General features: G+C 37.0%; 1 protein-coding gene across 1 annotated transcript in view; it reads right to left on the bottom strand.

Moving 5' to 3' along the window:
* TRAK1 (trafficking kinesin protein 1) overlaps positions 1-12,451 on the bottom strand; it is a 166,563-nt gene that overhangs the window by 99,883 nt on the left and 54,229 nt on the right. Inside the window, 1 exon segment of the mRNA XM_074272180.1 lies at positions 6,675-6,869. The gene's annotated coding sequence lies outside the window, so the exon portion shown is untranslated.

The raw sequence follows: 12,451 nt of genomic DNA, 5'->3' as shown, positions 1-12,451 counted from the left end.
GTGTACAAGCTAGAGATATTGTTAATGAAAATATGAGAAAGAAAACAGGAAGGCTTTTTCTCCAACACACTTTTCTCCATTAAATCATATCCTCTCTGCTGCCCAATTAACTGAAAGGTATAAAAATGAAAAGATTCCCCATTATTCATTAATGTTTTTAAAAGTATGAAGGGGAGCAGTGTGTAATATGTTAGCAGAAAGCCAGATTTTGAAGGACTTTAAATGTCCAATGCAGCTTGCATTGTATCCTTAAAAACAAGAAACAGAAGCTTCTTGAAGGGTAGAATGTTATATTTTTGCTTTTGGAATAATTATGTGGCAACTATGTAGAAGATGGATTATCAAGAAGAGAGAATGGAGGCAAGAAGAGCAAATACAAGGTACTGGTGAGAGGGGGAGAGAGCCTGAATTAGGGTGGTGGCCATGAGTAGCAAAAGGGGAACAGATGTAGCAAGCATATTGTGGAGGTGGAATCAGCATGATTTGGCAGCTAATTAGTTATGTGAGATATTCAAGATAAGTGAGATATTCCAAAGTGAGCAAAATTATTGTGGACATATTTAAATATTCATTTATGACACTGGCTATTTACACCATTGGAAGGAAGGAAGGGAGGGAGGAAGAGAGGGAAAAAGGGAGGGAAAAAGGAAGAAGGGAGAGAGGGACTGAAGAAAGGAGAGAGAGAGAGGAAAGAAGACAAAAAAGAGATCCATCATTTTCCCTATAGAAAAGTTTATTTGACCATTCAGTAAAATGGGAAGAGCCAAATCAGATGTGGGGACCCTCTTTGTTCTTAGCTACAGCTATTTGAGAACTGGTTTTATCAAAACAAAACAAAACAAAACAAAACAAAAACAAAGCCTCCAGAATAGAGAGAAGGGAGAGAAAGATTTTTCATCAATTCTGACACCTAATCCAGATTTTCCTCTGATTTGCTTCCTAGCAGTCACAAAATCCTTGTGAAACACTTTCAATGATGGAGAAGCTATTTTAAAAGGAAAATATGTGAGATTAGGAATGGAAAGTATCAGGCAGGCATTAGAGATCACCTTTTCCCCATGACTGAGAGGTAGACAAAGAGAGGCCTTGTTTAGTTTAAATCATAAGTAAATTAATTTAAACTGTCCATGGGAATAGGTTAGGAAAGAAGCAATTACAAAAATTTACCCATAAAAATACATATGTTTGTTGTGAAAGCTTTTTTTCTTATGTTCAATATCCTGGTTTGAAGTCTCATAGTACAGAAGAAAAAAAGCTTATAGTCAGAAAAAATAACAGGATCACAGATGTAGGACTGGAAGGGATATTGAAAGTTAGTGAGGACAAATCCTCATTATACAAATGAGGAAACTCAAACTGAGAGAGAGATAAGTTCCACTTATGTGAAGTTACACAGATAATAAGTATCTGAAGATGGATTTTAATCCGGACCAACGTTCTATACACTGTGACCTGGGTTCAAAACTTGACTCTCCAGTTTAGAACTATGCCCAGAGGGCTATAAAACTGTGCATACCTTTTGATCCAGAAGTCTCACTACTGGGTCTATATTCTAAAGAGATCATAAAAGATGGAAAAGGACTCATATGTGCAAAAATGTTTGTAGCAGCTCTCTTGAAGTGGAAATTGAAGGATGTTCATCAGATGGGGAAATGAATAAGTTATATATATAAAAGTAATGGAATATTACTGCTCATTTCAGAAAAGCCTGAAAAGACTTACAAAAACTGATGCTGAGTGAAGTAAGCAGAACCAGGAAACACTGTATAGAAAAACAGCAAGATTATGTGATAATCAACTATGAGACTTAGAACTTCTCATCAATACAGCGATCCAAGACAATTCCAATAATCTTGAGATAGAAAATGCCGTTCATTTCTAAAAAAAAAAAAAAAAAAGAACTATGGGAACTGAAAGTAGATCAAAGCACACTATTTTCACTTTTTCTTGTTCGCTTGCTTTTTTCCTTCTCATTGTTTTTCCCTATTTGGTCTAATTTTTCTTGCACAACATAACTAATATGGGAATATGTTTAAAATATTGTATATGTATAAGTTATATCAGATTGCTATCTTGAGGAAAGGAGTGAGAAAAGAGGGAAAGAGAAAAAATAGGAACATAAAATCTTGCAGAAATGAATATAGTTTAAAACCTGAATGATCTGCCTTCAGTTTAGGGCTCTCTTTTTCATAGTCAAATTCAAAGATAGCCCTGAGAAACAAAAGCATTTATCTACTGAGATAGTAAAAGCATTATCTTTATGTGTATTTGGGGGGAAAATAAAATATTATTAGAAAAAAAAAAGACTTGACTCTCCAAATTTACTATATGAGCTCAGGTTAAAAATCATATGACATCTTTAGATCTCAATTTTCCTTAAATGTAAAATTAGGGAATTAGACTAACTAACCTCTAAAGTTTCTTCCAGCTCATCTTAAAATATGGCTTGTCTACCCATCATACTAAGAACAGATAGATTTTATAATGGATCCCCTAGCATCTGGCACAGTGTCTGGTACATAGAAAGTACTCACAAGTAGGATGGAGCACTGGAGTCAGGAAGGCTCATCTTCTGGATTTAAAAATCCAGTCTCAGACACTTACTAGTTATGTGAGCCTGGCCAAATCACTTATCCCTGTTTGCCTCGGTTTCCTCATCTATTAAATGAGCTGTAGATGGAAATGGCAAAACTACTTCAGTAGCTTTGCCAAGAAAAACCCAAAATGGGGTCACAGACTCAAGACATGACTGAAATGACTAAAAAGCAAGATTTCAAGAAGAATGACCCGTATTTGAGTCAATACAAGACTGTGATAAAATGCTAAATTTAGTGTTTCAGACTTGCACTATGCTTTGAATATACCCATCTTCTTAAAGGCTATATAATAATAGAGTTCAAGGCCAACTACATTAGCCGATCAATAAGTACTTATTAAGCACCTCTGAAGTAGGTGTTATTATCCTCATTTTACATTTTAGGAAAGTGAAGCAGAAAGTGGTTGAGTGACTTCTCCAGCTGGTTAGTATCTGAGGCAGTATTTGAACTTATGTATTCCTGACTAGGGCCAGGGATATATTCACTGAGTCATCTACCTCCTCAAAGAAAGGTAAAAATGCTCACTGTCTAGTGGAGGAGATAATTATGTACAAACAAGATATTTATAGGACAAATTGGAAATAATCCACAAAGGGAATATATTAAAATGAAAAGGGATTAATTAGGAAAGGTTTCCAGTAGGAGGAAGAATTTTGGCTGGGGCTGACCAAGCTGGAAAGCTTTTTGAAATGGTTCAGCAGTCTGCCTGAGTTCCAAACTGAGAAAGTATGAAAGCCTCATCCCCAGAGGGTGATGATCACCAGGGGACAAGAACCCCTCCAAAGAAGGGGAAAGCTGTGATCTACATCTATAGGATGATGTGCCTACACACAAAGGAAAGTGAAAATCTTTAAAGAATTGGTACCTACTATGCACTCACCACTATGTGCTTATCATAGAGCAGCAAGATGCAGAAGTATACATGGATTCAACTTAAATGAAACATAACATAGGCCCATAGAACAAGTCCCAATTCTCATCAACATCTCATTGTTCTTCTTCCAAATCCATCAAGGAAAGCTTTTACTTAACTATCAACCCAGGACATTTCCATGTCCTTTTTTTAGGTGTCTCTATCCAACTTTCAGATCTCTGAATGCTTTCTGATGATAAATACAGTCTCTAAAATGATTATTCCCTCTGATCTGCATTCCGTTTAGGGGCTTTTTTTTTTTTTTTATATGGCCACAGTCAAATTCAAAGGCAGCCCCGAGAAGCAAAAACATTTTTGTCTCGGGGTAGTAAGAATGTTTACAAGAAAGTAGGAGGGAAAGGATTTTTTTCCATTCTAAAAAAGTAAAAAGAAAATAGTAAAAGTCAATCAACAAGAACTTTGTTCCTGTTTTGCCCATAATATCCCAACTGCCTGGTGACAGACAGTATAAACAAAATAAGTGACCTGGCAAGGTGCTTTCTGTATGTCACAGGAGTCACCTTCCTGGGTTAATAAATGACAGATTCATATTTACATTTTTCTCAGTTTCAGCATGGACTCACCCTACATGGTCTCCTGCCCCCACCAGGTGTCTGAGGTATATGTCAAGGACAAAATGCACAGGTCATTTTAAAGCCTTTTGACTCTTTACAAGCCAATAGTAAGAAAAAGAGCTCACTGGGAATAACAAAGTAAAACCACATGCATTTAGAATGAACTCATAAGCCCAATGAAGGATAGAAATTTTTGTTGTGTTTTAAAGAGAAATGTTTTAAAGAGAATTATTTCAGTCACGCAAACTAATTACTGACAACTGTGCTGAGAACAGGCAGGGCTCCTGGGCCCATGTTAATGAGTACCAAAGAATCATTTGTAATTAAATACTCAATGTGTAAACAGATGCCACTGAAGTTGATTCTTTAAGAGGCTAGGGAATGTTTTGGGGATTTTTCATCAGATATGACAGAAGTGCATTTTGTCAGGACAGTCTGCTTTGAATTGTCATCAAATTCAAATTGGCAATATCCAGATTAATGAGGCGTCACCTAACCTACCACCACGTAAAGAACATATTATATATGAACATAATCTGAAAAAGGTGACTCACTAGGCAATCAGCTAATTATAATGGGAAGTGGTATGGCAGAGTGGGGGAGAGGATGGCTGAAACTGACATTAGAAGACCCGAGTTCAAATCTTATCTGCTACCTCTTAGTCAATCTTGGACAAATCATTTGAGCTTTCCAAGGTTCAAGTTTTCTCATCTGTAAAATGAAGATACTGAAAAAAGATCATCTTCTGGGTTTCTCCAAGTCTGTATCAATGATCCTATAATCTGGTCATTATGATTTGGGGGAATTATGGGGGAGTAGGGAGGAGGAAAGAGTAGGGCTCAGAACTGTAAGAAAATTCCCAATGTGGAAATTTCCTTTACCACTGAAGATTAAGTTCATTAGGAACAAGTTATTTAACATCAAATTGTCTTTGAGATTGGAAGATATAGTACAGAAGAAAGAATACTTGTTGCATAAATTGGACTACTTGCTCTCTGGGGAGGGGAGGGGGGGAAAGGAGAAGGATTTTACAAGGGTTAATGTTGAAGAATTATCCATGCATATGTTTTGAAACTAAAAAGCTTTAAGAAAAAAAGAAAAAGAATACTTATTAGAAAACATAAATGATTTGTCCAGGGTCACATTGCTAGTGTATGTCAAAGCCCTGAAGCTAAATCTTCCTGATTCCAACTCTGGTCCTTAATCTAATATCATGTCACTTATATTAATTATTATAATATTAATAATGAAATTAAGAAACCAGCATGGCATAGAAAATCTAATGATGTACAAGGCTTAGGTTCAGATCCCATCTCTAACACTTAAAAAAAATAAAATCAAAAATAGAGTTTCCCACTTTAGTTGTTTTTCAGTCATGGTTGACTTTTAATGCCCCCATTTGGAGTTTTCTTGGTAAAGATACTGAAATGGCTTGCCATTTCCTTTTGCAGTTCACTTTACAGATGAAGAAACTGAGGCAAAGTAACTTGCCTGGGGTCATACAGCTAATAAGTATCTAAGACCAGATTTAAACTCAAGAAGAGTCTTCCTAATTCAAAATCTGGCTCTCTATTCTCTGTGCCACCTAATTGCTCTCTACACATGTCAAACAGGAGGTCCAACAATATTCCCAAGTGCCTCTAGGACCAGATTAAAATGTAATTAGGAAATATTTAACAAAATGAACAACATATAGTCTGTTTGTCTTTTCAGTTCCTAAAACATAGTAGGTACTTAATCAATACTGTTGATTGACTAATTCAACTCTTAACAGTTTCTTTAATAACTTCATTATAGATGAAAGAAGAAATATATTGAAACAGTATACCCATTCTGGAAAACAAAATGAAACTATGTCCCCAGACTCACTAAATTTTGCAAGCTCTTTGCTCCCCTTGCCAGACCAAGACTCCAAAGAGGAAAAAGACCTATATGTACAAAAATATTTATAGCAACTCTTTTTATAGTGGCAAAGAACTAGAAACTCGGAGGGTGCCCAATAACTGCAGAAGGACTTAATGTGATGAAGTAATATGATATTGTTTAAGAAATTATAAAAGGGGATGGCTTTACAGAAATCTGGGAAGATTTATATGAAATGATACAGAATGAAGTGAGCAGAACCAAGATAATAATAATAATTACATATATATATATATGTATATATATACATATATATGTTACATAATATAATAAATATATATGGTAACAACACCATTCTAAAGACTGATAAGTTTGAGAGACAAGCACTCTGATCAATGCAATGGCTAATCTTAATTCTAGATGCTCTCTAGTACTCCATCTCTTGACAAAGATGTGATAGATTCAAGATGTAGAATGAATAAACATTTTTAGACATGACCAATGCACGAATTTATTTGGATAGATTGACTATGCATACTTTTAATCAGCTTTTTAATTCTTTTTCATCTTCTAAATGGAGGGAAGAGAGAAAATATATGCTTGTTGATTGAAAAATAAAATATTTTAATGGATTATGCTAATTGGTTTAAAAACATCCTCAATCATGGTAACTGTAATGCCAAACTAAAACAGTACTATAAGCTCTAAAAAAGGATGGTCACTTACGAAAATACTTCAGCGTCTCTTCTATCTGTTCAGTTGTTAGGTCGATATTAGCATCAGGAGAAATGAGGGGAGTGTGGAGCCAGTCGTCGTGGTCATAACCATAGATTGTATCTGCTCTTAGCTTGTAATGGGGCAGTTGTTCCTCCAGTAGACTGATGATTTCAACTTCAGGAAGATCAGTACTATTGCACACATCTGAAAAGAAAGATTGAAAATATCAGGGATGACCCAAGGAGCTGTGCAAACTGGAGCAAACCACAAACCTCTCTGAACCTCAGTTTTCTCATCTGTTAAATGAGGGAGAGATCTTTAAGGTCTTTGCCAGATTTAATCCTACATTTTGTGCTTCCATAAATGCTCTTGCTATTTTACTTCTGCTCTATACCTATCAGCATGGCTCATTCAAACCACCTATCCTTACTTAGGATCTACAGAGTCTCTTTGTCATGTTTCTTAATTAAAGGGACTGCAAATTCCTTGGAGGTAGTTCCCAAATTTCACTTTTCTTCTAGATTTTAATACCAATTTACACAAGCCTCTCACTTGAATCTAGGTTAGAATGCTGCCTCTGAAATCACTTTCCTGTGATCCTGGTCAAGTCAACTAACTGTTCAGTATTCTAGGAAATATTCTAACACTATAAGTCCCAGATACAGACCTAATTGAAACATATATAATTAGCAGGCAAATCACTTCCCAGAATACTTTAACTATGAGGGAAGCATAGCATTAAAAGACCCTCTCCAGGCCAAACAGGCAACTTCCAGCTTTCAAGAAAAAAAAGAAAAGGAAAAAAAAACAGCTGAGACTCATGAATTACGGGATTACAGATCTAGAAGGAGTCAAGGGTCACCTGGTTCAACACCTTCATTTTACAGATTAAGAAACTGAGGCCCAGAGATGGTGAGTGGTTCTATTATAATTAGGTATTTGTAAAATAGTCTCCTAACTCAAGAAAAGCCTGTCTGAGTCTCTGGTAGTTAGGTCACACTCATAAGCCTATGAGGCAGTCATCCAAGTCAACACAAGATGATGTCTTCGACTTCTTCCCCTACCTCTTCCCATCACTGGGAGGATGGAGGGTGGGGGTGGGAAGAGAAAGCTCAGCATGAATAACAAATCAAATGTTTTCTATGAAATATTTAACTCTTTCATTAGTTTCCCTAGCTGGTTTGTGTCTGAAGGCCACATTTCCTAAATTAAAAAAGAAAAAAACAATTTTTAAGAGCAACCTCTTCAACTAGTTAACAGTACTAGAAAATCCTCACCAAATGTCAAAAGAACACCCAGGGTCAAGAAGCTGCCATCCATCAGTCAGAACTGTCTGGCTGAAGAGTGAACAAAGCTAGCCTCGTGATAGGATGGGGCAGCTGGAGCACATCAATGTGCCAACCAAGCCCAACCTCTTTCCACATTGGTGCCAGCCTCTGTCACCAGGAAACCAAGAAGTGTACACAGACCCATCCCCATGGGGAGTGAGCTCCCAGGGACAAAATTGGGCTGAATAGCCAGACTTTTTTTTTATCTTTGACTTGGGGGGGTGGGAGAAAAAGGGATGGATGTGTGTGTGTGTGTGTGTGTGTGTGAGAGAGAGAGAGAGAGAGAAATTTTCTTTTGTCTAGTAATACTGTCACATGCAAAGATCCTGTCACACTGCCAGATTCACCAAGAAAAACCAAGCTGGTATTTGATTTCCCCTTCACTGTGCTCAAGGTCAGCCTATTTACAGTGCAAAGCATGGCCAAGGAAGTATCACATTCTCCAGTACCTCCTAGGCTGACTACGGGATACGGTATCAGAAAGCAAAGCAGGGTTCAAATGCATTTTTTCTTTGTATTTGTTTTTCTAATTCTGTGCTTTTCCCCTCCAGCATGGAGGGAGAGCTCTCAGAGAATAGAAGTTCCATTCAGCAAAGACTGAGCCCTTATAATAAGAAGTAAAGTGCCAGGGATACCAAGACAAGACCTGGAGGAGCCTGGCTAGAAGAGTGAGTTAACCTTCATTTTTCAAGGCCCAACTCAAAGGTTATGTCCTCCAGAAAGACTTTCCTTTTGTCCTCTAAGATAGAAAAGTAATAATTCATATACATCCCCTTTTCTCCATTCATATAGTCACCAACATAGTTCTATTCTTCTCCCCTCCTCTAGATTATTGCCTCATTGGTCTTCCCACTTCCAATCTTCACTCTCCTCTTCAATTTATTCTCAATGTAGTTGACAAAATAATTTTCCTAAGACGCTAGTTTGATCAAGTCACTATCAGGCTCACCAACCTTTTGTGGCTCCTGTTGCCTGTCGTCTAGGATAAAATAGAGGCTTCCCAGACTTGCATTTGATTTCCTATACTCTCTGACTAGAACTTTCCCTTACAAAGGCCTCCTTTTTCACTCTGGGTTTCTGCCAAAGCAGACATCAAAAACCACCGTCCAGCTCCCACCTTTGGACATTCACACAAGCTAGTTCCCATTGCCTGAAAGGTATCCCAGTCTATCAATATACATTATTTTTTCTTCAAAATTGTTTCTGTTCCACTTCTTCTGGAAGCCTTCCCTAATCTTTTCAGCGACCACTATTCTTTTCCCTATTATTCTTCATTTTCTCATATGCCCAGTACAGACTGGGCAATAGTTCGTGTTAAAGAATTGTAGAAATGAAGTCAAAGAGGCCTGAGTTTAAATACAACCATAAACAAATCACTTAAAGCTTTCAGGGTTGCAAAGATTATTATTATAATTGTTATGATCTATATTGGATTATTTAACATCTAGGGGAATGGGGAAAAGGGAGGGAAAAAATTCAGAACACAAGATTTTGTAAGGAGGAAATGTTAAAAATTATCCATGTATGTTTTGAAAATAAAAAGCTTTAATTAAAAAAAATTATTATGATCTGACAGATCCTATTTCCTCATCTAGGAATAATATTTAACATTGCCTGTGGTACTGATTTCAGAATAATATTAAAGATCAAATGAAAAAGTGTTTTTTAATAAACCTCAGTTTGTTATATAAATGTGAGGTATTATTATGATGATAATTTTTTCTTGACATTAAGAGGAGCAAAGGTTGTATCTTGCCTCGAACACTTACTTAGCTGTGTGACACTGGGCAAGTCACTTTTCTTCTCTGTGACTCAGTTGACTCATCTGTAAAATGAGCTAGAGAAATAAATGGCAAACTACTATAGTATCTTTGCCTTGTAAATCTCAAATGGGGTTATGAAGATATGACTGAATAACAACAGCTCATGTACCTACTTCACAAGATTATTGTGAATATTAAATGAATTAACAATAGACAAAGGGTTCCTTAAAGTGCTATATAAATGCTACTTATCATTATCATCATCATCATATTCTCTCCAACCCCCCCCCCCATTAAATGGAAGATCCTTGAGGATAAGGATTACAATTGTTATCTTTACATCGCCAGTGCTCAGCACAGTACCTATGCACACCTTAACATGTTTGTTGAACCGATTAAAGGGAGACAAATGGGACATCTTTCACTCAGAAATCTACATGACTTTGCCTGATATTACAGCAGATTAGGGTTAAGGAATCAGGGCCAAGATTTACAAAATATACAAAATCAATCTGTCAGGTAGTTGGAGCTTTGTTGCCCAATTTTGATGTCTGCTTTTAAACATATTAAGCAGCAGTTGCATGGGATTTCAGGCTTTCTTGTCTGTGTTACCAGGGAAACATCATCTTCTATATAGACTCCAAGCTAGCAAGGAAGAGGAGAGCAGCATTGGGAGTGGCAGAGCTCAGGGGTGTTGTGATACAGGAGCCACCTGCCAGTGGCTGTTGGAAGTCTAACTCAGGCCTGTAGAATGGATCTCTTCATGTGAGAGGATGATGATGATACAAGGAGACTGAGAGGCTTTTGCGTTGTCTGACCTCTCTCCTCTTCCCTCTGCCTCCAATTTATCTCATTCCCAATCCACAAGCAATATCTGCATTAGTAAAGACTGCTTTGCCACTCCTTCACACGTTATGATTCACAGCTCTGGAGACTCTCAGAGAATTGACCTGCCCCTTCACCCAGGCATAGTTCTTAACACAGGGGTAGTTGAATGGCATTTATAGTCGCAAGAGAAAGGTGAGGGTCCCTAAGCACCCTGCAAAATTAGGAATGCCAAAAAGGAAGCTAGAGACTGATTGGGGAGGAATGAAAAAACAACAGTATATACACCCCTGGAACAAGGAGGCAAAAGGGAAAAGTAGTCATCAGGAAGAAGGAGTCAGGAAAATACCAGAATTGAGTAAGAAGCAGAGAAAACAGTGAAAGAACACAGGGTGAAGGGTGAGAAGGGGGAAAGCAAAGTCTGACACATAATGACTTTGAAGAAAGACAGGGATGGGTGAGAGATAGTGCCCATCTTAGGAACAACAACAAAAGAACTGTTTTCTATGAAATGAGGTAATTTTAAGTACCTAGTGAGGGACAAAATACTCTAATCTCAACTGAAAAAAAAAAAACTAAATAAACAAAAACTGAAAAGGAAAAAATAGGAGAGCTAAAATCAGAAGAGCTAACTACCACTCTTTCAATCCCCAACCTCAAGTACAGTCACCAAGCTGATTAAAAAGGATTGATTTTAAAAAAAAAAAAAAAAAAAAAAAAAAAAAAAAAAGGATTAAATTCCAGGTTAGGGATTAGCTCCTGAGGCCAAATTTTTTCTAAGTCACTTGCTTGGTCATTTGATACTTGGCAGGCATTATGCTAAGCCCTAGGGATACAAAAAGGGCAAAAACAGAAAATGTCTTCAGGCTAAGTAGTAAAGGAAATAATAACTAAGTTAGAGGAAAGGAAACCTGTAATTCTATCTACCCGTTAGGATACACATATATATGTATTTTTAAGATACACAGTAGATACATTTAAGATATGTAGTAGATACATATAAGACAAATATATAGGGTATAGGGTAGAAAGAAAGTAACCTCACAAGAGAAGGCACTGGAAACTGAAGGGACCAGAAAACACCTGGAGTTGACTCCATCCATGGAGGACCACCACTGCCACTGGAAAAACTCAGAGATGAGAGACAAGATGTCATAGTGAGCAACAGTAGAAAAGCCAGTGTAGCTGGATCACAAAACCGGTGGAAGAGAGAAAAATACTGACAAAGTAGAAAGGACTAAGTTATGAAGAGCTCTAAATACTAAACAAAGGGTTTCATATTTGATCCTAGACATAAGCTAGGGAAGTTTATTGATTTATGAGCAGATCTAATATTTAAAAGGACATCATTTTGGCAATTGTGTGGAATATGGATGAAAAGAGGGAGAACTTGAAGCAGAGAAATCAGTCAGAAGGCTAACAATAATCCAGGCAAGAAGTAATGAGGAACCAAAGAAAGATTGTGTGCCTGTGAGTGTACAAGAGGAGATTTATAGGAAAGATGTTGTGGAGAAAAAAATGACAAGATTTGATAACTTATTGGCTATATGGGATGAATGAGAATAGGGGAATTGATGATACTGACCTTCCAAATGTAGGGATACTCAAAAGACATAGGGGAGCACAGAAGAACAGAGAGTTTGGGGGGAGAGATAAAATGAAGTCTATTTTGGACATGTTGAATTTGAAATGCCTAATGGACACATAATTTGGAAAATCTAATAAATAGTTAGTAATGTATGCCAATGAGACACAAAGGACACCATGACAAACATCAAGGTTAAACCTTGGGGAAAAGAGAAATCAGGAAAGATTTCATGGAGAAGGAGGCAGTTGAAGTGGTTTTCAAAGGATGAGTATGATTCCAGAG

This window comes from Sminthopsis crassicaudata, chromosome 5 (assembly GCF_048593235.1).
Source record: "Sminthopsis crassicaudata isolate SCR6 chromosome 5, ASM4859323v1, whole genome shotgun sequence".
NCBI classification, from domain to species: Eukaryota; Metazoa; Chordata; class Mammalia; order Dasyuromorphia; family Dasyuridae; genus Sminthopsis; species Sminthopsis crassicaudata.
The sequence above is the reverse complement of the archived record's forward strand: the minus strand, read 5'-3'. Positions and strand labels throughout refer to the sequence as shown.